This window comes from Corvus kubaryi, unplaced genomic scaffold, assembly GCF_017639235.1.
Source record: "Corvus kubaryi isolate FWS band 111438036 unplaced genomic scaffold, C.kubaryi_AGA036_p1.0 37337, whole genome shotgun sequence".
In the NCBI taxonomy this organism is placed as follows: Eukaryota; Metazoa; Chordata; class Aves; order Passeriformes; family Corvidae; genus Corvus; species Corvus kubaryi.
Genome location: NW_024581110.1, coordinates 1,053,302 through 1,077,394, shown reverse-complemented (window position 1 = coordinate 1,077,394; position 24,093 = coordinate 1,053,302). Strand labels below are relative to the sequence as shown.

Sequence of the window (24,093 nt, the reverse complement as noted above, 5' to 3'; positions counted from 1 at the left end):
TGCATAGATATTTTGGGCAGATTTGAAATAATTTTTATTTTCTGAACAAAATTCATGGGCATTTATTTAGATACCTGTTTTGGCTGACTTAACACAAATCCACACTTCACATTCTCTTTTTCCTTTCAAATCTTAAGCATAGCTTTACAAACCCTGCTTAGGAACATTGTGTGATAAGCAGCAACAAAGAAATCAGTATAGTTTGGAAGAATAATTGCACTAAAATTGGAAGACAGTTTAAGAAGTCTTTTTTCCTTATGGTTTTTTTTTCTGCTGTGATTGAAATCTTGGTGATTTTATTTATATTTTTGTAAGACGTTTGCATGGAGTATTTTCAAAAATAGACTTTTTAATAATTGTGTACTTAATGAAAAATGGGCAGAGTAATGTTCTCTGAGATACAGAACTGAAATTCAGAATAAAATGGAGTCTTATACACTGAAATTGCATGAATGCGTAGCTGATTAAATTTTGGAAGGCTGTTAGTGGTTTGATGTAATTTGTATTTTTGGATAGTGAAACTCAGATGCTCTGAAGGACTCCAGAGATGTTCTGAAAGGTCTCTTGGTGCTGATGAGCACCCAAAGTTCCCAATTCCCTCTGCATGTTATTTACAGGCACATATGTTTATGTACATACACAAATTCTATCTCCTGGTAAAGACTGAAAACAGCTTTGCCTTTATCTTTGCTTGTCAGCAGCGTCCATACATAAATACAGCACATCTCATAAAATCTTTTTTGCGCCCACAATGAGCCACTAATTAATTCTGCATATAATTGCATAACATTTATTATTAATAAGTATTAAAACGAGTTAAAAAATAGAGCCATTCTCAGCTTTATGACTGACCTAGCATGTCGGGGATGAAAAAATGCACAGAGATGATAAATGGATTTTTTGTTTTCTTGAGAGAAAGATGGAACAAAGCTAAATGAAATGAAACGAATTGTCACCAAGCTGTTGTAATAACCAGATCCCTTTTTCTGTGCATGTGTTTTTTTGTTTAGTGATATAGGCATGATTGTGCTGACAGTGTAAAAAATATTTGCCGGTAAATATACTCACTTCTGTGAGTAGTGTGACCAGGTGTTTTAAAAAACCAGATATTTGCATATATTCATAGGCACTTCGGATGGAAAGTACGTGCAAGTTTAACCCCTGGTAGTTTCATGGCCCTTCCTCTTAAGCAATGCAGAGGGAACCGGCCAGGGCTGCCAGGTCTGGGAGAGGGAGCATGGTGAGGTCTGTGTGTGAGAAGTTCATGATAAAAGCACAGATGGGAAAAAGGGAAAATATCTGTTCTCTTTTCCTCCCCAGAAATCTGCTGGAAGTCTGTGGTGTGCAATGCTGGGAGCAACAGTGTGAATTTTTGTGTCTCTCTAGGTCTTCAGCGACTGAAAGGGGTGTAGTAGAGCTCTGCAGCTTCTGCCCACAGCTTCTGCTCAGCCATGGTGGGAGTCGCTGCTTCCTCAAGAGTTCCCTGCTGAGAAGGTACTGTAGCCACTCTGGATAGGATTATATATGATGCATTCTATCAGTCACTACTAAAATACAGCTGCTTCTAGGATAAAACAAACAAGTAGCTCTGAACTGGAAGAATACATAATAACCTGCTTCTTGACCCTTTCCCGTCTATGGGACTTGCAAGGCAAAAAGTAGCAATGAAGTGGGAAAAGATAATCTGATGGTTTACCTTGAACATTCTGGTCCAGTAGAAGTTGGAAACTAATACTAAAGAGGCCTGGTTCAAAAGGTTTTGATTTGTCTGATGCCAAAACAAAGTATGTTTCTGACTGCCATGTGATGTTAGGGGCGCACATTTCCTGAAAGCTTCACTTCTCACCTAGGCAAATAAATAAGGATTCAAAATATTTTCTCCATCCAGGATGCATCAGATGGCTTTAACTCATTCAAAAAATCTGTCCAGTTACCCTAAAAGGCAGCTTAGCCATTCTGAAAATCTGGCCATTTGTGCAGAATGGAGCATAATGCAAGTGGGTTTACTTGTGCCAAAAAAGTACATGAGGGCCATCAGTGCTGGGCTGCCAAGGGCTCCTTTCTTCAAGTGGTGATCATTTGTAATTTGTGCCCTCTAAGTGTCAGTGTGGGCTACCATATATCTGATTTGTCCTGAAATGTTGATAAATGGAAAGGAACTTTGTGCTCTGCCTGTTTGCCCAGGATTTCCTGACATTCAACAGCCTTGCTGGAATTGTAGTTTTGCTGCAGTTGCTGAATATTCACGGGTATGGGAGAAGCAGCTGCTGTGTCGTACTCCCACGTAAGATGTCTCACACTGCACAGGGATCTGAGCAGGCACAGTGAGCCCAACTTGTCTTGGATTGTGGAGCACACTCGGATTCCTTGCTGAGTCACTTTGCACATGAGGTCATGTTGCTGTCTAGAAGCCCTTTCTGTCCAACAGTCCATATTGAGAACAGTTCATAGCAGTAGTAAGAGAAAATTTCCAAATGCTTTGCTCACTTAACTTCCAACAGTTTCCTCATTCTCATTAAAGATGGTGAGTGGGAGTGCATCAGTCTTCTTCTGGAATATGAGTGTTACTCTCTGACTGATACAGATGAGAGGGGTTTGGTGTAGCTTAATAGTTGTGCTTTGAAGAAACATTTGGCTTATGCAGTTAAAAAGGAAAAATTGTTTTGGGTTGCAAAGGCCTAAAGGGCATGATTTGCACTATCTGATCCATTTGCCTTATGAGCTACTACACTGAAGCACAAAACAGCCACTTGATTTCTTAAGCACCTGAAGAGAAGGAGAGGCAGGGGCTGGAGGGTGGAGGAGAGGGGAGCAAACAAACCCTGGCCTAAGCTTTCACCACAGAAGTTTCATTGTTTTAGTTTAGAGATGGTTACTCATGTAAAAGTTGCCATTTTTTTTCCAGCATTTCTGTTAGTACATTTAAATCACAGTTGTTGGAAATCTTGGTACAGGTAAAAATACACTTTTCATGAGCTCTTGGAGCACAGTGAGGGAAGTAAAATAAGTAGCAAAACTCCTTTTCCTGATTTCCCTCCACCCCCCTTCAGCAAAGTCACCTAAAAATGAGGGGATTAACTATTACCAGTCAATAGGAGGCACTTTCGAAAGAGGAAGCACTGCTGTCCAGATTTGAGGGAAATGAAGTGTTTGTTGGAACAAAAATATACTCTTTGTTCAAGTGTTACTTCATTGAATTGTGTATTCTCTTCTAAAAGCATGAAAAGCAATTGCAGAAAATGTTTCATGCCACTCTTTCTTTTACCACTCATCTTTTGTCTTCCTGTTTTACCTCCTTTTCTCTGTGTCCATCTTTCTCATTAAATTACTAACCAATGCTTTGCTAATTAATGCCAGCTTAATTTAATGTTTAATGACGCTCTGTCTGTGTGGGGAGTTTGATTTATTTTTGTGATTCTGGCCTGACCATTGAGATTAGCAGCATCTGTACAAAGCTGCAAAAGTCCCTTGGGGCATTGAGCAACACTTTTTTCTCACAAAATCAAAGTGACTGGCATGTAGGATTAGTAGAAAGTATCTCTTCATAAAGTGATTGCAAATGCTTTGCAGCTTTCTCAGTCAGTCGATATTTACTCGCTTTCTTGTAGATTATTCAGGATTATGGAGTTAAGTACAACATTATTGTAGTATAGCTGCAAATTGAGCTGGGAAAACTATTTTTAAGAAAAACAATGACACAATTTTGTCAAATCTTATCTATCAATATTCCATAAACATTCATATAATTATACCTGTGACTGGAAAACACCAACAAATATTGCATATTAATATATTTCAATCTGTAACTTGTTTACAAACAGTTTTCAGAGACTTTTTTCCTTAAGTATTCAAAAATTTTTATGCCATTGGCCATCTAGATGACATGATGCTCTTTCTGTTCCATTTTGGTTACATAGCTCAGAACAAAGGAGTGGTGACTGACAAGTTTTAAATGTCACTGCTGAAAGAGTTGGCGTTACCAGACCTGTCCAGAGAAGTTGGGCTGTGGTGAGCTGGTGTCTGAGGCAACCAGGTAAATGCAGAGCAAATCCACACAGGCTCATAGTGGCTAAAAAGAGCAGTGGTGCAGGTCGTGGTAGGCTCATAAACATGCACTCACTGGTGTGAGTTAGAGTTCAGTGTTTGTTGTTTCCAGTCATATTATTCTTTTTGTGTTTTTCTTGTGGGATTGGAAAGAAAGTGTCACTTCCAGATGTGTGATGAACTTGTCCATCATAATATAGCTCCTAATGACTTTATGGCTCCTCCTGCAATGATAATTAAATTTATCCTCTGATGGCACCATCCTGCATCATTTGGATGAATACAGAAAATTAAGGAGCATCCTCATACTTTTCCTGTGAGATTATGCATTGAAGCAGAACTTATTTAGGACACTATTGACTTTTGAGGCTTGTTTTCATTTCAGGAGAAAGATTTGCAACATGATTGTGTCTTTTTGCATGGTAACATGCAGGAGTGGGATGCAGATTAGATGTTTAATGGAAACCAAGAAAATACACATACTTTCAGACACATATATGCCTCTTATATGACTTTCACCCATTGCTTCATACAACCACTATTTACATTTGGAGCTAGTGGTTTCTTAAATGCTCAGAGCCCACAATTGAGCCCAGATTTCCAAAAGTGCTTGGCACCCAGCAGTTCTCACTGAGACATTTTTATGGCCAGATAATCAAAATTGCTCAGCGTGGTGGAAGCTAGGGAGTTTTGAAAATCTAGCCACTTATTTTAATGCCGAAGTGGAGGCTGGGTTCTTCAGGAAAGCTGGTTCATATATTACAGTTCCAATGACTCTGTATTAATCCTGTAAGTACATTTTTTTTTTCTCTTATGGACATACAGTCTATCATATGTATGCCCACTTAAAAACTTTCCCACTCATTCTTCCATATAAATTGTAATTACATTAGTTTCATTGAATTCCAGAAGTTGTTGGTACCATATGAATGAAGCAAAAGTTCAAATGAAAATCAGATTTAGTAATTACAGGATTTTTCTACAAGCATTTTTCTTTTTGGGCTTGACTTGGAAATGAAATAAAGACAAGAGACGCCCATTTCCAGGTTAGGAAGCAAACAAAACCAAATTGTAGAGGGCGAGAGCTGCTTAGCTGAGCTGCTATTTATAAAGCACTTTGACAGCTGAAAAGAAAAACATTGAGGTAACTTGTAAAGTGAATAACTTCAGCTATTACATTTGCAATTTTCTGCTCAGTGTTCCCTGTCCTACAGCGCAGAGGAGCTGGGTAGGACGTAGTACCCCAGCAATAATAGTCAGCTTTGACTTTGTACTCTGCAGACATTAACTAGCTCACCTCACACCCCTGCGAGGTAAGGAAATGGAGTGACTGCCACCTTGCCTCTGGCACAGCAAACACTAGTTAAAGTCGAGGTTTGCCAAGAGAACTGCTGGCTGTGTTGTTCCTCTCATTTCTCCTCACAGTTGCAGAACCACCTCTTAGTGCCCCAAGAGTTGTGCTTTCTCTGCAACATTCCAAACACCTGATCCTTATCAACAAACGTGCTGTTCTGTTTGTGACAATAAAGGATTATGATGAATATTTTGTGATGGTTGAGGTATTTCACAGCTGCCCACAAAGGGTTTGTTTTACTCAGGTATTTGTTAGACATGAAGGGCAATTCCTGTACTTTGTAGAATTTCAAATAAGTGCAGTTAATAGCAGTCTCCATGCCTCATAAAGTCATTTGGAAGTAGGTGTAGGGACGGTCAGAATGTCTCCTGTGCTGGAGGAGTACATGGGTGCAGAGTCAGCAGAAGCCATGACTGAGACAAGGAAAAGTGGGGGATTTTGTGGGACCTGTGTCATGTGAACTTCCTTTTTCCTCACACTGGCTGCCAGGAGCTCAGCATCCCTGTAGGAGCTGACCTGGCACCTGGGAGTGTTGTAGCACACAGCCTCATTTTCTGAGGATCAAATCCCTGTGGGTGGAGGAAGGCATTGCAGGGCTGGGTGTTTCAGGTGAGGACTGGTTCTCTCCGCACTCGCTGCCTCGTGAGGAGGTGTATTCTCAGTAGCAGTGTTCTCATACCAGCAGAGTGCCTTGAACTGTGCCCTCCGAGTAAAAACCAGCTTCCAGTGCATTCACCTGCGGACTTTGTCCTGCGTAACTCCTGTTGAACACCATGATTCCTCGCTACCTCCCAGCTGGGAACTGACCCTTTTTTTGCTACAGGTTGAGCAGAACTGCCTTTTCAAGAGCACTCAGGTCATTTTCCTTAGGCTCTGTACTGTTCCCATGAGCAACACCGATGAGTTTTAGTCTCATTAAAAGTCAGCAGATGGAAGCCCAGTTCTTTGAATATGATCAGGTACCCGTCTCTTAGGGATTTCAGTAGAGATGGATTTATAAATATGTTTAATATATTGGACTATGACATGTCTGAATTAATAGAGAGGTTTTAACCATCCCCTCAGACCCAATTTTCCTTGCCATATGCACTCTATGCCTCTTAGCTTGGCCACCAGCTCTTCTCTTATGGAGTCTGAAATGCCCTGTGGAACTTCTCTTTACAGGGTTTGGTTAACATTTTCCTGGGAAAGCACTGACTTTGGGATCATCCCACTCCTCTCTTTTCTTACCCCATGAAATGTATTTGTCCACTATCCTCTCTTAACTGCTTTTAAGTAGTAAATTTGGGATACAAGTCTGGGGAGCGGTGGATTGTTTGCAAGCCTATATCCGAAAGGACTTCATTTAGCTAATGGTAATCAGTAACGTAAGTAACTAAGTAACTGTAGGGAAGAGATAGGTAAGAAGTGGCTTGTGTGGTGTGGGCTGATGAATTCAAAAGGAATTTGTATTTTAATGGCTTTTCTGCTTTTGAAAATGTGTGCGTAAGTCTTTCCTTCAGACAAAGGGAACTTAAGCTTCAGACAAAGAGGTCTCTGACTGACTTGAGGCGTTATGACACTAACTGCTTGCAAGTTCATTCTGCTGCTAGATCAGCTTCCTTAAACATCTTGTTAAGAAACCTTTGCCAAAAATCGTATTTGAGGCTGCTTAACATGGTGGTAAATGAACTCTTTCATCTGCTTTCTTCCAGCAGCAAGTGCTAGCTTAAAAGGAGGGTGCTGAAAAGGGCAAAGTAAGTGCTATGTCAGTACACTTATTTTTAATAGCATTACTGGCAGTGGCTGGCACTAAAATATATTAAAATCCTTTGCGCTGTTTGCTGCAGGAGGTCCAGAAAACCAGTATTCATGTCTGCATAATTTGTGACAGCATCTGATGTTCTGAACAACAGGGATGTTAGTAGTCTCCAGGTCTCCATCCCTCCCTCTGTCCAAAAAAAACCCCAAACCAGCTAGTGTTGTTTACTTGACAGGTAAACACACTCACGACTCGCAATTGCTCTCATTAAAAGAAGACCTCAAACAGTAGCCACTTCCTTGGGGGGTCATTTAAAATCTGCTGGCAACTGCATGCAGGTTAAATTTACAGCTGGAGCTCTTGCTCTTGTACTCTGCTTCCTTTTAGCCTTGTAATTTCCACTGGAGAATTATTCACTATCTTAGCTAAGACGTTTAATTCCCTGGTGGGGTAGAGCACAGGCAACAGCTCCTGGTGGAAAAAGTAGTACAGTGATATTGTCCACCTTAATGCATTTATTTCCAGCTCCTCTTGCATTGTTTTCTGTCATCTTTTCCTACTACTAGAAGACAAAGTTAGGTTACAAGATTGCAGCTGAAGCCCCAAGCTCAGATCTTTCAGTGTATAACTTTCATGTAATTTCAGTCAAGAATCTGTCTTGTGTGTAGTTTCATGCAGTGTTCAGCCTGCAAACGGAATGATTTAATTGCCCTGCAGGGTATGCAAACCAAATAAAATTAAATCCACATGAGCTACTGTCATCTCTTTTGGCTTGACAAGAAAAGGTGATGTTCATTTTGCATCTGCCTTAGTGTTACTAAATCTTTCAGTACTTTGGGTGTGTCATGCTTTGGAATTTCATTAAAACCTTGTCATTAACTAAAGGGTCTTATTGCTGGCCTTGATGATGGTGGGGAGTATCCTTGAAAGTGTGTTCCCTAAGTGTGGTAATGGCTGAGAAAAGAGAAGGCAGATGAAAATAGTCCCCACTTTGTTCTTTTGGAATCCAAAAATACTGCTTGCTTTTCATTTATTTCTCTCTTTGTTTTTAAGACCCCGTGACTGACTTTCAAATTCCTGCAGCTGTGAATTTACACATCAGTTTTGTAAATATGGGAAGGGGCAGTTCTAAATTCTCTGGATGCTTAAATTTCAGTGGACTCATGCTGGGGAGCTCTGGGTGGAAAGTGCCACATTGACTCAAAAGTTCATTCTGGGAGCAGATTTGTGCTGTGGAGAATGTAGACATTACTTGGCATTTGAGGCAGTGTGTGTAAACCAGGATAGCCATGTCTGTAGGATTGCATCACTGCAGGTATTCCCTTTCTGCTGGGCATTGCTGGAAATGCCTTGGATTTGGTAATTCATAGAAGAAAAGCCTGTCTTTGCTCTCTGCGCCATGCTGTTTACAAGCCCAGAATCAACCCTTGTAAAATGAGCTCTTTATCCTGTTGAGCAAACACACCAGGGCCTTCTGCTGCCTCCCTTTCCAATTAACATCCCAGGCCACATTGCTCTGGCAGAGCCTGCCTAAGTCTTTTGTTTCAGCAAAGTGCACACCTGCCAAAGACAACATGAAGCTTTACCAGCCAGTGTTTCTTCGAACAGTGCTCCTGCCCTCCCACATCCCAGCCAAAGAATGCCTGTGTGTTGCTGCCAATTTCTGCCAACGGATAAAAGCCGTGGGGAATGCAAGAACTGCCACTAAATCTCCAGAAGAACAAGGCTTGATGTATTTTGGCCAAAGAGAAATCTGTAATCCTTAAGAAACAAAGATTGCATTTCATGGAAATCAGTTTAATGGGAGTGGAATGGCAGGGAGATGTAATTCATATTCAATGGGATGTATATAAAGTAAGCCAAAACAGTTTCTTAGCAGAAGGCAGGTCTATAGTCTTAGTCTCATTAGGATACCTCTGGAATGTTGCCCGTTTCTGCAGTGGAGTTGCAGTGGATTTTCGTGAGACTGACACCAGCATCTGGCTCATGGGAGCAGCTCATCTGACCTGATCCATTGGTAGCTGAGGTTGCTTTGTACCTCACTGGGAGCATGTCTAGATTTTCAGGCAGCATATTTCCAACCTCAGTCTTTTCTAAATTATCTTTTTTTTGAGGGCAATCAGCATCTGCTTGGAGGGTATTTAATGACTCTTCAAATGGGAACAGTCTACTGGCAAGGCAACAATATCTTACTAGAAATGACAGATCACTTGAAGAGTACGAAAGGTTTTCTTGTTCTGTAACTCGGAAATTTCTTCACTGCTCAAGATTCTCTGGGTAGAAATAACACCCGATGTAATTGTTACTTTCTCTTTGTTCCCTCAAAGTATGAACTGTGGAGTCTCTTGAGCTTGAGCTTTTTTCTGTTTAAGAATATTCTTTCTGTTTCAGCTTCTATACTCAGTAAATTGGCATAAGGAGAACACCACCCAGGATTTAAAACACTTGGTGAGGAAATGATAGCTGTGTGGTTGTGTTATTGTGTCTTCCTCATTTTTCAAACTACTACATAATCCTTAGTGGAAACCCCAAATGAATTTGTTTGATTAATTAATGGGTTGGCTCCTTAGCAGGTATGATTTGTTGTTAATGCAGCTATAAGAAGGTTATGTTGATTTGTACTGTGGATCCAACTCTTTGAAGTAAAGAGCTATGAAGTATTAAGTATTCTCTTAAATACTGTCCATGGGGTGTGTGTATACATATGCTAGAATTTATGGTTTTGTGCCCTTTTTTGTGGTGTATTATAAAGAGATGGTCTGGGAAATTCCCTTCTTACCCCACCTCTAAATGCTCAGCAGTTCTTTCTGAGGTTTATATTATATTGTGCTGGGAACAAATTGACCAGGTTTGTCTTTTTTTTTTCTTTTCTTATTTTTTCCCCCCTAGATGGTTCAAAAATATCACTTTAGGTTTCTCATTGTCAAGGTTTTATTTCAACCACCAGAGAGAACAGGCAAATTCAGTAACAAAGATGTTACCTTGGCCATAATGTTCCTGGGCTTCAGGGTAGTTTAAAGCAGTTCCGATGTATGGTTTGAAAACTTGAATTCAAGGATCTGATACAAAACAGGCAATAAGCAGAGGACACAGAACTGTGCTACTTTATTCTTCACAACACAATGACCTTGGTTGAGCTTCGCATCCTTGATATTGCCCGAGGGAAGGTTGAGAAACTGAATGGAAGGGAGAGGGTTGTGTTACAGGAGTTCCTGTATGTTGGATGAGAAGATCCTGTAGTTGTTAACATCTGTAGAGATTGTCTAACTTGAGGAAGAGTCAACAGCATGCCAAGTTTGGAGAACTCCTACACTTGTGGAGTTCTTAAAAATGATTTTTGTAGCTAAATTGAAAGTAACTTGAACTAGGCTTTGAGAGTTATTGGCTCCAATGTCCATGGGAAGGGGATAGGAGATGAAGTAGATGCTCAGCTGTTTGTTCTTAGAAAAGACACTCTGGTTTGGTATAATCAGCAGAACACTTGGCCTTCCCTTCCCCCTGCATCAGGGCCACTGTTCCTTTGCACAGCTTTTATATAGAGCACAAGGACCTATAAATAACAAGGGAGCCTATAAATAAATACAGCTGTGAGCCGACAAAGGCTTCTGACAAATGATGTTTATTGAATTTCTCACGTGTGGTCCAGTTTGAATCCAACCGTGGTGCTTGCTGTGTTTTTGAAAGTATATTTTGTGCCCAAGCTTGGGATTGCCCTCTGTTGGACTAAGGAGATCTCTGGCTAGCTGAGGAAAGGAGAAGAATGGATGAAAACAAGAGGTTTTTTCAGTGAAGCTAAGCTTAAGGTATTAACTTTAGACAATCAACCCAAGATCTGCTGATTGTTTACATGAGAGGGTTTGTGACAGAAAACAATGTCACTGCAAAGTGCTGGCTCAGATAATACACACCTCACCTCAATAATTCTACCTGATGTCATTGTCCTAGAAATGCAGTAATCCATATCTAAATTTAAGTCCATTATATTGTAGCCTTCAAAAATGGTAGTCAGGTTTGTGTGTAGGTGTGGGCTGTTGTGGGAGGCGTTGTACGGACAAGAGCACAGAAAGCCCCCGTGCCAAAGAGCCTGAAGTCTCCCACTTGAGCAGAAGTTCCAGGTCTGCTGGGTGCATGGAGTTCATTGGATCTCACCCATAGCCACCATGGGAGCTCTAGTCAGGTAAATTGACAAGGCATTAATTACTTCAAAGGAGAGCTAATGAGGCAATAAACCACAAGGGTGAAACTCAAATGGTTTATGGTACCATTAGTAGACTGAAATGGAATTATAATTAGAGCAGGGCAAACGATTCATAGTCCACAGTTTATCCAATGGATTTAGTGTTTGTTTCTGTTCATGAATTATGCACAAGTAGGCATATTTTAGGAATGTATTCATTGTTTTCAATTGCTCAGCAACCACTTTATATGGAGAGATTTCTGCCAATATGAGTAGCCTTGTACAGTTTGCATCTGGTTTCTCTTTGCTTGGGGGCTTTGTGTATGTATTTGTGCTCTGTAGTGGGCCACTGAAATACTACGGCGTTTCTACTTCCTGGAATGTTACAGAAACACATGTTAATTGTACTGGAATATGTAGCAGTTACCTAGGTTTGCAGGAAAAACTTTTTTTGATCTTCAGGGATGGGTTTTTTTGCTTGAGGAGCAGTCCTTCTGTAAATAGGTCAGCAATAGGGAAGGAACCTTGGCAAGACTTGCTCAAACATCCATCCCCTAAAATGAATCAAATTTGTGTGTCCAAATGAAAGTGTGGTTCAGAAATAATGAAACAGGCTCAGGAAAGCTTCGTTCCACTGCTTAGATCTTGACTTAAGTGCAGAATAATTCAAACATTTGTTGAGTGGCAGTCTTATCTTGGGCTTTGAGGTTGTGTGGGGTTGAGCTCATAATATTCCTCTTGGAGCTCTTCCAGTTTGCATAAAGTACTTGTAAAATATAAGGGATGATCCTCTGTTGTGGGGTGTCTTTGCTGTGTCTGCTGTCATTCACTTGGAATTATTTATACAGGGGAACAGTGTTGCTGAGAGGGGTCAAATGTTTGGAAATGACTGTACACTCTCAGATGCTCCTTGTCCCCATGTGGTGTGTTTGTGTCTCCATCTTGCTGTGCACGTACTAGTGTGTCCCAGGCGTGAGTGTCCAGTCCACTATCCAGTAAGATGTTCTGGTGTGTTGAACTCTCAGTCAAAATATCTTGGGCACCATTCTGTCTTTCCATTACACAGTCCTGTTCTCGTCTATGAAGAATCTATTCAGAAGAGACAGAATTAAGCCACAAACCTTTATCTTCTCATGTTCCTGTATCCCTAGCCTGGGAATCAAGCATTTGCTTCTTCTCTCAGATGATTGACAAGCTTAGTTTCTTGGAGTGGGGATGCTCTGTGCTGCCCAGTGGTTGCCTGGCTCCATGTTTGTCTTCCTGAATAAATCATACATTCTCCTTTGTGTATGACATGTTTACTTCCATGATTTAAGAGCTTCAACATATAGCTCTTGGTTGTTCTTACATGTGTTAATAACTAACCATGAATTATCCATGAATGAGCTAACTAGGCATTAACCATAGATTATATACCAACCAAAGAATCAGAACTTTCACATCTATGTACTTAGTAACTTCTTGGAATATCCCTGTGGTAGAAATGTCTGCATGTATTAGGGAAGGTTCTTGCAAATCCTGGCCTGCAGGGTAGTTGCAGCATAGCTCAAAAATCAAAACAAGTCATACATAGAACAAATGCCTTGTAGGGAAAAAGGTCAGGATCCCAAATGACTCAAATGGTGCAGTATGGATCAGGAATTTGGTAACAACTTATCCTTTCAGAGAGGACAGTATTATTGGAACTGATTTTTGGTTTTCATGTAACACTTTGAATGAAGCTCATGTAGAATGAAATGGAAATAGAAGAACTATCTATGTAGTGTGAGATTGGTTTGTGAATTCTGATACTGTGACTTTATTAGAGCAGAGAGACTTTGTAACAGCTTGGTTTGTTTATACTCTGGGTACCTGTTGACACTGTTCTGCCATGGTAGGTTAAGATTTCTGTTAGTGCCACAATGATGAAAATCATCAGTGCAGAAGAGAAATGAGCAGAAACTCAAGGAAAGAGTCCTAGAGGTGGGCAACATAGAGATCAAGGCAAATACCACAGAACCAGGATTAGGTGATGCCGATGCCAGAAGTGTTGTCAGTAACATCAGTTGTCATTCTCCAGTGTTCTTAAGTGAACTGTGTGTCAGACCAATTGAGGTGCTGTTGCCTGGCCATGGCCAGCCTGGCTGGTTGTCTGCCTTCTGCTGTCTCTCTCAAGAACTCAGCAGCAACTCTTCAGTCTGCCCCCATCCTGCAACATTTTCTCAGGTAGCTGATACCTGCTGGGCCTCAGAACGATGTTATAAAATCCGGTCTGTAGGTCCAGTAGTGCTTCTGAGGCTCAAAGGTTTCTACTGTCCAGCTCCCCACCAACAGCGTTGCATGGTCTGTCCCCACTTTGAACTTTCTGTATCTGACTTTGTACATTACCCAGCAAAACCCAGCTCCAGCTCTGAGTCACTGTGCAGTAAAATAGCAAAGTTGTCATTTAGATGTTTGAATTAAAAAGATTGTGGAGCCTGTTTCTACCAAATTACTTTCCTATCAAATATTAATAAGCTTGGCTGGTTGGGGGTTTCTTTCAGAAAAAAATCCAAGAGACATAAATCTATATTAAAGACTAAGTGCCTACCAAATGGAACTTTATGCACATTTGCTGGGGTTTCTCGCTTTCTTTTTACTCAAGTGTTACAGAGGAAAGCCAGCAAAACCCACAAAATTGTTATTTTCTCTCTTCCATCTTTTAGCCCCAGAATTGTAGTTTGAATGCTGCTGTTTTCCATAGCATGCATTTCTGAGTGTCTGCCTGAAGCACAGATGACATGATACATGATGAAAGCTAAAGGGTTAATCTTCTAGGGACTCAAGACTAATGGCCCAGTAATGCTCACCCAAGAGGGAATTGTTGAGGCTGTTTCAGATCTCAGTCCTAGTCACTTTATAATAATTTGGAGATTTCCATTGGAACTTAGGTGGCAGTAGGAGCAGCTTTTAATAAGAGACAGCAGTGCTTGAGGTTGATGTCTTGTACTTTGGATCAAAACCTTGCTCCTACCTCTCCTTTATCTGCTACTGAAACCTCGTCTTGCAGGTCTGTATGTGGGAGAAATACAGAAGAGACTTCAGTCCCTCTCAGTGGGGCCTTTAATTTACATTAAAGCTGCTCTTTGCAGCTCCCCTTCTCTGCTGTGATTGTTACATAGGTACGAGAGAGTGCAGATTACTTTTGGGAGCATCCATGTATGTGGTACAGAGAGTTTCTGTATATTTGTATATTTACAGAGATATATGCATATATAGATGCAAATATGTACTTACATTCAGACAAGTCATGGAAAGTGTAAGTGTATGTTTCTATCCATGATTTTTGATCAGCACATCGGTACGTGCACAGGGGAGTCTGTGCAGGTCTGTGTTTGTCATGTAGGTAAACACAGCATATATTGGATTCCTCGCTCCGATTTTTGTTGCTGTGGGAATTCTGACTTGCATCAAATCCTCTTGTGCAAATGGTTTGGATTTGGGGACTCCTCCCATTGCTAAGTGCTCTACGAATCTCTCTCTTATTAAAAGAAAGAAGAAGAAAGATGGAAGGCAGGAGAGAGAGCAGTGTAAAGGTCAAGCCAGCATTGCAGCCCGACGCAGAGATTTATAACCCTCCAAATTCTCCCTCTCTCTGGCAGCATGTCTTTACAGACTCACATTATCTCTATTAATACCAGCCACAAGGTCATTACTCAGGCACTGAGCCTTCCTCCAGCATAAATATTTATATAAGGCTGACCTGCGGCTGCTGCGTTTGCCTTTTATTTGATTTCTGCCGCCTTTTGTGTCTGTCAGTAATGTCTTTAGCTGCTCAGGCTGGGACAGAGGGAGCTCAGAGGAGCCAGGGAGGGGTTAAGAAGGGGGGCAGGGAGAGCAAGAGGAGAGGCATGGATGGGAGGTTGACATTTCATATGATCCCCATTGATGGTGGCTTAATAAACCCTTACTTCACACAAGCTGAAAATTTTTAAGAAGTCAGTATTTTGCTAAGAGATTACAAATTTAGTGAAAATTTCCTTTTATCTACTCAAGAAGATAGGAGTGCAAGAATCTTCTGGGTATGAAGTGTTTCTTTTGCTGGAGATGAATGGGATTTTAGAGATGTATTCCAGAGAATAAGCTAAGGATAGTTTGCATGTAGGCATGCATAAATAAATACATAAAATGCTATCTCACAAATTTCCATCAGCCATGAGTTCATGGGTGTGCATCTCTGCTCACACTAACACTGCTCTGGACCATGTTTTTAGTTTCTGTCAGAGTCAGGTGCAGATACCTGTCTGGCAGAAAGGGAGACAAGTTTGCTTTGTTTCTTTGGGAAACGTGTTCCAAGGGGCAAGGACAGCCTGGGTGTCTGTGCGGCAGCCCTGTCCTCTAGTAGAGCTTTATCTGCCAGTGGTCAGAGATGTATGAGGAGCTTGGGAACAGGAATGGAAAATTGAGACAAGTGTGGTGCATGCCAGTGATTGGTTGAAGTTTTCCAGTGCGGTAAAAACAGAAGCTGAAGGGAAGAATCATGAGTTTAACCATGTGCTAAAATTTGAAATGGAACAACCTGTCTTAATTCCACAAGGACCGGATATTTAATGGCACTTGTAACTGCTGATACATCCCTGTCCCTCCAGAGCTGAGGGCACTCAGTGCAGTAGTAGTGAAGATCCCCATACTAAAAGAGGGACCTTTACTGTAGGAATGGATTAGCACTGCCTGAGCATTTGCACTTCTGAATTGTTTTAAGCCTGGTAATTTTACTTAATTAGTTTTGCTTTTCTATGTTTCACTTAGATCTTTGATCTTGCTGAAGGCAGGCTATCGGTTGGAGCTAGTACAGCAAATGGGGCAATCCTCTGTAATGGGCTTTTTCTTATTGTTGAAGAAACACTGTTTAGTGATTGTGCACCCTGTAAAATACCAGTAAAAAATAAAGTAAAATTACGTTAACTTAAATGTGGCTTTCGGATATGTTTTCTCTACTTTATGGAAGGTTCCTTAATTTTCTCCTTTCTTCCTCCTTCTAAGAGCTTGAGAAACTTTTGCCTGCCTTCAGGATGCAAATGCTACCTGTGCTATGATGTCAGTGATGACTGGAGAGTTTCACTGCAGTGGGCGAGTGAGGATCCTCCTTAAACTAACACGTTGTCTTTTGTTGTTATTCTAAGCAAGGATTTTGGAGCTTGAGTCCCAGACAAACATCCCTCTGTGTGGTCTTGGTCTTCCAGCCTGGCTGACTGAACTAATCACCTCAATGTATTTCTGAGAAACTCTTAGGTTTTATTGTGTGCATCTGCCTGCAGCCCATTCCTGAATACAAAGGTCTTCAAGCCTTTCCAACTGTATTGTCAGTGCTGTGGAAATGGCTTATTCCAGGAATCCCTTCCTTTCCTTACGCCACCTGAGGATATTTTTCCTTTGTAATAGTGGTTCTGTAATACTGCATTTGCTTGGGACCAAGGATGCCTCTTTTGTCTGTGAGTAGGTTACAATTGTAAAATTAAAGCCTAAGAAACAACAGCAAAACATACACACACACACACACAAAAAAAAAAATCTGGTCTCATTTTTGTAGCTTGTTTTCCCTGTAGAAGAGGATGTTCATGAACTCTCTGGTGATCAGCCACAGTTTTCAGTTGAGTCTCTGCAAACCAGTGTGCCTGGTGGTTGGAAGCAACCTGGATCCTGTCAGATACTCACAGCTGAAGTTGAGGGTCACTGACTGCTCAAATCCTAAATCATGGAAAATATGGCAGGCAAGAGTGATCAGTAGTTTTGCTTTTTCTCATGCACTAGGTAAGCAAGTACATAAGGTTTAGGATGGGTGTGAGAGGGAAAGGCAGTTGGATTCCTCAGATGATTAAGAAAATAGGGGGACTTGAAGATGCCTGGAGTGTTTCTAACTTCCTGCTGTCACTGATGTTTAGTTTGCGTAGGCGAGCTGATACTGGTGAAGAAAAAGGCTGATGGACTGGTACTGGCACCTTCCACCCAGGTTCTGGCCTGCATCAGCACAAGTTGCAGGCAGCCAAGTTCTTCGATGCCTCCTGTTCATGTCTCTCCTTCCTGACCTGCAGATGAAGCCATGGGAAAGGGAATCCTGTAGTGGAATGGAAGATGAGTTCTGTAGCAGTTCTACTGAAATTGGAGAATTTTAGGGGGGACACGATACCATCTGTCCCTTCTTACTGATTGTGATACTGAATAGTCCTTCTCTTGAGCTGTCTTCACACTTTCCTTTTTTGGTTACTGCCGTCAAAACAAAAATCTACATCCTGAGTATGAAAACAGAAGTTCCTGTTGAGAAACTTCAGCTGGAGCTGTGGGAACTCTGCAGCTGAGATAGTGTGTGGGGTGTGTGTGTATGCACACACTCCCCTCCCAGGAGTTCTTTGAACCTCTTGAGCCAGCAGCGCCATAGACAGATCCCTCCTTCCTCGTCATCCCAGCTCTCCTGCTTGTGAAGATCTGTATTGATTTAGATGGAAGGATTGGTACAGGCTACAGCTAGGGGAAAGAAAGAACGAGTAGGGCGGGGCCATTCCTTTTTGGAATTTGCATAGAATTTCCATACCAGCCTGTGAAACAGTAGTGGGCATTCCTGCTGTGGGACACACATTTCAGCAAAAATACTTGAATAATAATTAGCAGTGAAACAATTCAATAACTGACATTTAAACTGTCCTTTTGGGGCTCCAGGATTAAAAACAATAGAGGTGAATGAGGATGGTTCTTCCCTGTCAGAAATACAGCACCAGTTTTGCTTGGTTGAGATTTCAAACAGATGATTACATGCAGTGTTTAAAGTGTAGGAACACTGTGATTAGAACTGTGACAGGAAGGATCTGTGCTAACTTCCAGAAAAATAACAGGGAACGCATCCCATTCTGTGTGCAGCTAGGCAAGCTTCCCACCTTGGCTACTTTAGAGGGAGCTTAGAGGGAATTAGTTACTCATTTCGATACACATCTTAGAGAAGATGGAGAAATCAAATTTCCTGACAACTTCTGATCTTAGAACTTTATGAAGCAAAGCCATTAAAGTTATTGCAATTTTTCCAATGTAATGATCCTTGTTGCAAAACTGCAGATATTCTGGTCGAAGGGAAGTTGTTTTAAAATTACTAAAACTCATTCTTTGCCTGTGATCTTGTACTTAGCCTCAGCTGATCAGCAAACCTGTGTTTTGGTGTTTCCTTGGCCCTTCCTTTAGCACCAAGTGACCTTTTTTTAAGATGGGTGGAATAAAACCCCTGCCAATTATTCCCAGTAGAACAAACAGTTTACTGTCTTCTCTTTGTTACCCTCAGTGTGTAAATCAGACCTTCCTTAGCTGTCTGTTTGGGTTCATATGTTCTGAAATGGCTGTGTGTGCTTAGGTAACGTGTCACAGCATCACAAAAGGGAGGACAAATACTGAGCTGGGGTGGTGTACTCTGATCTCTGGGTAGTCATGCACAAGCACATACATACACTTTGAGTTTTACTTTCAGACCACTCTCTGTGCAGTATGTCTGTCCTTTGAATTTGGCATGATGACTCCATAATTCCCTGTTTTCCTTTCTTTATTAATTTTTTTTTTCATTTTATATATACATGGCTGCCTTATCTCCAAAACCTGGAACTGCTTTTCCTGGGCCAACGTGGTAATTCATAGTAATTCATTCAGGAGCCCTCTTCCTGGTTATCTTGTCTGCTTTTATTCCAGTGATTTAAGCAAGTTACAGAAATCCTTCTCTGTCTGATAGGTTTTTAACAAACATTTTTGCTGAAATCAAAACCCCTTGTCCCATGTAACAGTTTTAAATGGGGAAAGCAGGTTTGTGTTTCTTCTCCATGTGCCATTTTTAAATTGTGCTATAGATCTGGAACTCTGGGAGACAGTGAGATTAGTGGAGGATTTAGAGAGCCTGGAACAGTGGCTGCATCTTGCAAGATCAAATTTTTATTGACTAAAGAGTAAGGGTTATGTACTAGTCATTGTATTTTTCTTTAGCAATGTAAATCTGTGTTTTGAGCCTGGGGTGTCTGAGGACCTGCTTTCCAGAGCAGCAGTTCCCATTTAAAAGGCAGTGAAGAACATGGCTGTGTCCTGCACTGGTAGCTTTAATTTCCCAGAACAGGTTAGTATGAAGTGAATGTGGAAGAGTCTTCAGGTGGCTTCAGTTCTGGTTTACTCACAGAGTTCTCATCCAGGCTGAGGCTGCCAAGTGACTCCCACCTTAATGCTCTGTAGAGGTAACACTGAATGTGCTACCAGCACATTGTACTTTGACTTGGAGAGCCTCATGGAGCTCTGTGGAGCCTACATGTAGTAAAAAGCTTCACTGACTGCCTCTCTGATAGGTTCCTGCTTGGCTGAGATTCCTGGGTTTCAGGTGGTGAGTTTCATGGTTACTTCTTTATTTTGACATAATACAGCATCTAAGCCTGTTAGTAACAGAACTGCATAAATATGCTGCTGATTTTTGTTACGATTTGTAAAGTCCATCAGAAATTGATCAGAAGAGTGAAAGTGGAGATGAGTAGGTGTTCAATAGCTAGTTGGTAGCTAGGTAAGGTAAACACACTTCAACTACTTTGCGAGTATTTTAACTGCATTTGGGTAATTTTTATTATAAAGGGAACTGTAGTGGTGGGCAGACACTAAAAACTTACAGTGTTCAAAACAGCAGCATCTGTCCCAAGTCTCTGTGCAATGGAGCAATTTCAGAGCCTGTATGATGAGAACTAAGAGTGACTTGTGAGCCAGGAAACACGAGTTCTTAACTTGCCTGTGGTCATACAGTGCATTGATTTCCCTTCTTGGTGTCTCAGTGGTTTCACATGGAATGTGATGCTGAGGACACTTACCTTGCTCTGGGAAGCCCTTCCTGATCTGTACGTGTTTAGCAGCGTTATGCCTGCAGAGCACGGTCTGTTCTTAACTGCACTGTCCCTGTGTAATAACACAGAAAACACAGAGAAGTTACAGGTTTGGAATGTGAACACATTGAAAATCCTGAAATAAGGTCTTGCTGTGTGGTGGTTAACTGAAACACGGACACTTTGGCACTTGATGGCTTTAACAAGACACTGAAAATATCCATTTCTTACTGTTTTGTTTTTTGAAAGTGTGACGATTGCAGTCCATTTCAGGTAAAATCTTAAAATAAATGCCTCCGAGGCACCAAATAAAGACATTTTCTTGCTCTAAACTCCACTCTTGACTCTCATATAATGTGAACTGCGTTCAGTTGCTGATGTGTATGTGAGTGCACATTATGTGTTCCTGTGTGAGTTTCGAGGTGGTGCATTTTAAAATTGCATGTGAGGGATGCTGAGCTTATGCAAACAGGACAGGCCTTTATGGCTTTGAACTCGAGTTCTGAAGTGAGCCATGCAGGTGAGATTGAAGGTTTGAGCAACAGTTTGCTATTCAACTCGCCCATTTGGTGGATGACAGAGTGGTCTTGTAGGAGAACAACTCCTTAAACTGAAGGAAGATTCAAATGAAGACATTTTGAATTAAGATAAAACCATGAAACAGAATACAGAACCTGTAATTGCTGCAGAGTATTTGCTTGTTTGGTGAAAATGCTGTTTCTGCAAGCTTTTTAAGGTGCTACTTCAGCAAACCAAAAGCAGTTATTGGTGTGCCTGATTACGTGTGTGAGCCAAGGATATTAAAGAAATACTGCACAGGACTTGGACATCAGGATTTCCTTTTTGCTTGTACTCCCCTCTACAGTTTAGAGTGCTAGACCAAACTTTCCCAGGATCAAAGTTCAAGCAGTTTTGCATGAACTACAGGGTGAGTTTCAGTCCTTCCAGCCACTGCTGAAAATTCCCTCTCATTTGCTGATGTGAACCAAACCGACATGCTGGCATTTCTGTAGTTCATGGATTTCATCTGCAGATCTGGGGAGAAGCGTATTTACAGGATTAAAGTGGGGTTAAGGAGTTGAATATCTAATTCAGCTAAATAGCTGAGAGACCGGAGGAGAATCAGTTGATAGGGAAGTTGCTGATAATGTAATCACTGTTTTAGTTAAGTAATTGGGGAAAGGCCATGTGGGAGCAGGAGCTGAAGTGTGCGTGGCCTGCATCTTCTGGGGAAGGAATGTGTGGAAGCTCTGGTGTCGGGTCTTGGGATCGAGTGCATGGGCACAGCTGCCTGTGCTGTTCCTTTCTCTGTGTTGTGAACAGCTCCTTCTTTCAGTTAAAGATCAGGTCTAAAATGGTGCAAGTACTTGGTGTCCCCTATGCTATGAAATACCATCTTTGCTCAATTACTGGAAATTCACCCTCCCACAGGGAGCCACGAAGCTGTAATGGAGTTGAACACAACCATTTGTTTTGTTTAAAAACCCTGGTGTAACATTGCTGTGCAACTTTGGATATGTCAGTTCCTGTAAATGCTCTGAGCCTGAGACCAACAGTGCAGAAAGCGTTGGAAGAACCCATTGTGGAAGCAAGGTTTACCAACCTCTCCGATGGTTCCTGCTGGCTTCAGTGATCTCCGTGGCTCCCCGCTTCTGTGAGGGCTTCCAGCTTTCTGCTTGTGACATCTCTCCTGATGTGCTCAGACAGAGGGAATATGCAAAAGGACGGCTGCAGCTCTGTGCTCAGGAGATGTCATCTCCAATGGACGTCAGGCAGGGGAGCAGCAATTAAGGCTCCAGCCGACTCTCTGCTCAAGCTCCAGGCACACTGGGGGAGGAGAAGAGTGGAAAAGAACGTATAAGGGAAGAGTAAGATACTGGGAAAGGGGGGAGAAGAAGGGGAGAGAGAGGGGGAAGAAAGGGAAACTGCAATGTGGAAGAATGAGAAATAAGAGCAGCATGGAACAAAATATTAGGAAAAAATATGAAAATGTCTTAGAAGGGGGGATAATAAAGAGGGGAAACAGGAAGGAAATAAAGGAATGAACATGTGACTTTGCGAGGTGAAAGAAAGAAGAAGTGGCAGAATGAGACTGGTGGCAAGGAAAACCATGAAAGCAGGGAGATGAGGGCAACTTGTGTGCTTTTAGCTATTTGTTGCTGGCGGGAAAAGAAGCCCATTGTCCCAATCCACCAACTGTGGTGCTGGAGAATCCCTTTATTCCTGACTTACGGTGAGCTACCAATGTAAATCAGCTGCTCTTTTACAGTTGTGTGTCAGTGGGGAGAACCGTTGAATTACTTTTGAAAACAACTCATCAGATGCATCCAAGACACCAGTATGACAGTGCTGAGAATTAATGCTTTAAATTAAGACTTGGAACAGCAAGCTAAGCAGCTTGGCTCTTACCAGCTGTGCCATGAAAAAGATCTGTTACTAGAACAGATACAGAGATCAGCCCCTTGGGAAACTGAAGTACTGAAAGATTTTGAGATTACAGCTGAATTAAGAGTTGAATGTGCTTTATGAACCCCAAATGTTTTCGTAATGAAATTACTAGATCTTTTTCTATCTTTCCAATTTTGTCGTTTGAATACAAAGAGGTTTCCATCTCTTCTAACCATTCAGTCTCTGACTTCGGGGTTCTCTTGCTTTTTCCCTGCTGCTTGGCATCATCATGACCTTCTCTTTTTTAGTAACTGATCAATTGGGATCTTCTATTATGTAGCTATTTTGAACTTCCGTGTTGGAGCTGAGCGTCCATTTTTTGTCTTCACCTATTTGAAAATACATTATTACTCTCTTGAGGAATCCAGTGTCCTTGTTCCATAATCTGGCTTTGGTAGCTGATCTAGGAATGGGTAAAAGTTCCTGGGTGATGACCATCATGAGCAATAGAATCATGGAATTGTTTAGATTGGGAAATACTTTTAAGATCGTCAGCATCACTGGTTCACTCTTTCTTTGCCCATTCCAAATTCCTGAGTGGCTAAAAGAAACCAGCTTCACAAAACTTTTTCCAGAGTCTCTCGGTGCACCAGTTATTAAACCTTGAAATACAATTTGGAACATTAACTATGATGGGATTATTAAATCTACAAGGTTTAGCTGCAAAGAGCCAGGCTGTTGCCAAAGCTCCGTGCTTTAGCTTATTAATAGTTACTAAATTGGGGTGAGACCTGGCAGAAGGCAAGTGGAGAGCGAGCTGGAGAGAAGCACAACCCTTATGCATTCAGTATCCTTTGGTGTGTTTTATTTTCCCATCTGGATTTCCCCCTGCCGAGCAGCGAGCGGGCGCTCAGACGCGCGCGCAGTGCCAGACAGCTGAGTAGGCGCAAGGAGTCAGCCCAGTGACGTTTGGCATTGCTGGGCCTCTTTGTGCCAGTGGTTTAGTGCCAAGAGTAATTGTGATTTACACCCGCTGCCCCTTTGGTGGCAAAATGGTTTTGATTAAGTGCATACCACATTTATTAAGTCTTGCACAACCCAGCACAGGGTCTTGGCTGGGATGCCGTAAAAGGCAGTGAGATTTACACATCTCACTGCAGGATTCATTTAATCTCTTGGGGATTTACTGACCTTCAATTAGAACTGTTAAGTACTGTTTACTTGGTACCTAAATCATGTAAGGCCCAGCTAGAGTTTCTTTTTTTGTTTTCATTAGTAATGTTGTGATTAAATGTGGGAAGAGAAGGGAAAGGACCTAAATACTATTTGACCAGTGAACACGTGCCCTAAAGAGAAACAGTTTGAAGGTTTTAAATCAAAATACTGAACTAAACGAACCCATTTTTCTTTAATGATCTTTGATATGAGGCCATTGGTTCAACTGAAAGACAAGGAGTGACTTTATGGGAGTCGTGTACATACCAAAGGACATCATCCTCCCTTTCTTTGCATTCAACTAATCCACTGTCTGTGGATTTAATGGAAGAATAAT

At 41.5% G+C, this 24,093-nt stretch overlaps 1 long non-coding RNA gene across 9 annotated transcripts in view; it reads left to right on the top strand.

The window, feature by feature from the left end:
• LOC121666076 overlaps positions 1–24,093 on the top strand; it is a 239,089-nt gene that overhangs the window by 12,986 nt on the left and 202,010 nt on the right. For all 9 annotated transcript variants that reach the window (XR_006016571.1, XR_006016578.1, XR_006016575.1 and 6 more), the window contains exon 2: positions 1,387–1,494. This is a non-coding gene — a long non-coding RNA (uncharacterized LOC121666076). The remainder of the gene's footprint in view (positions 1–1,386; positions 1,495–24,093) is intronic.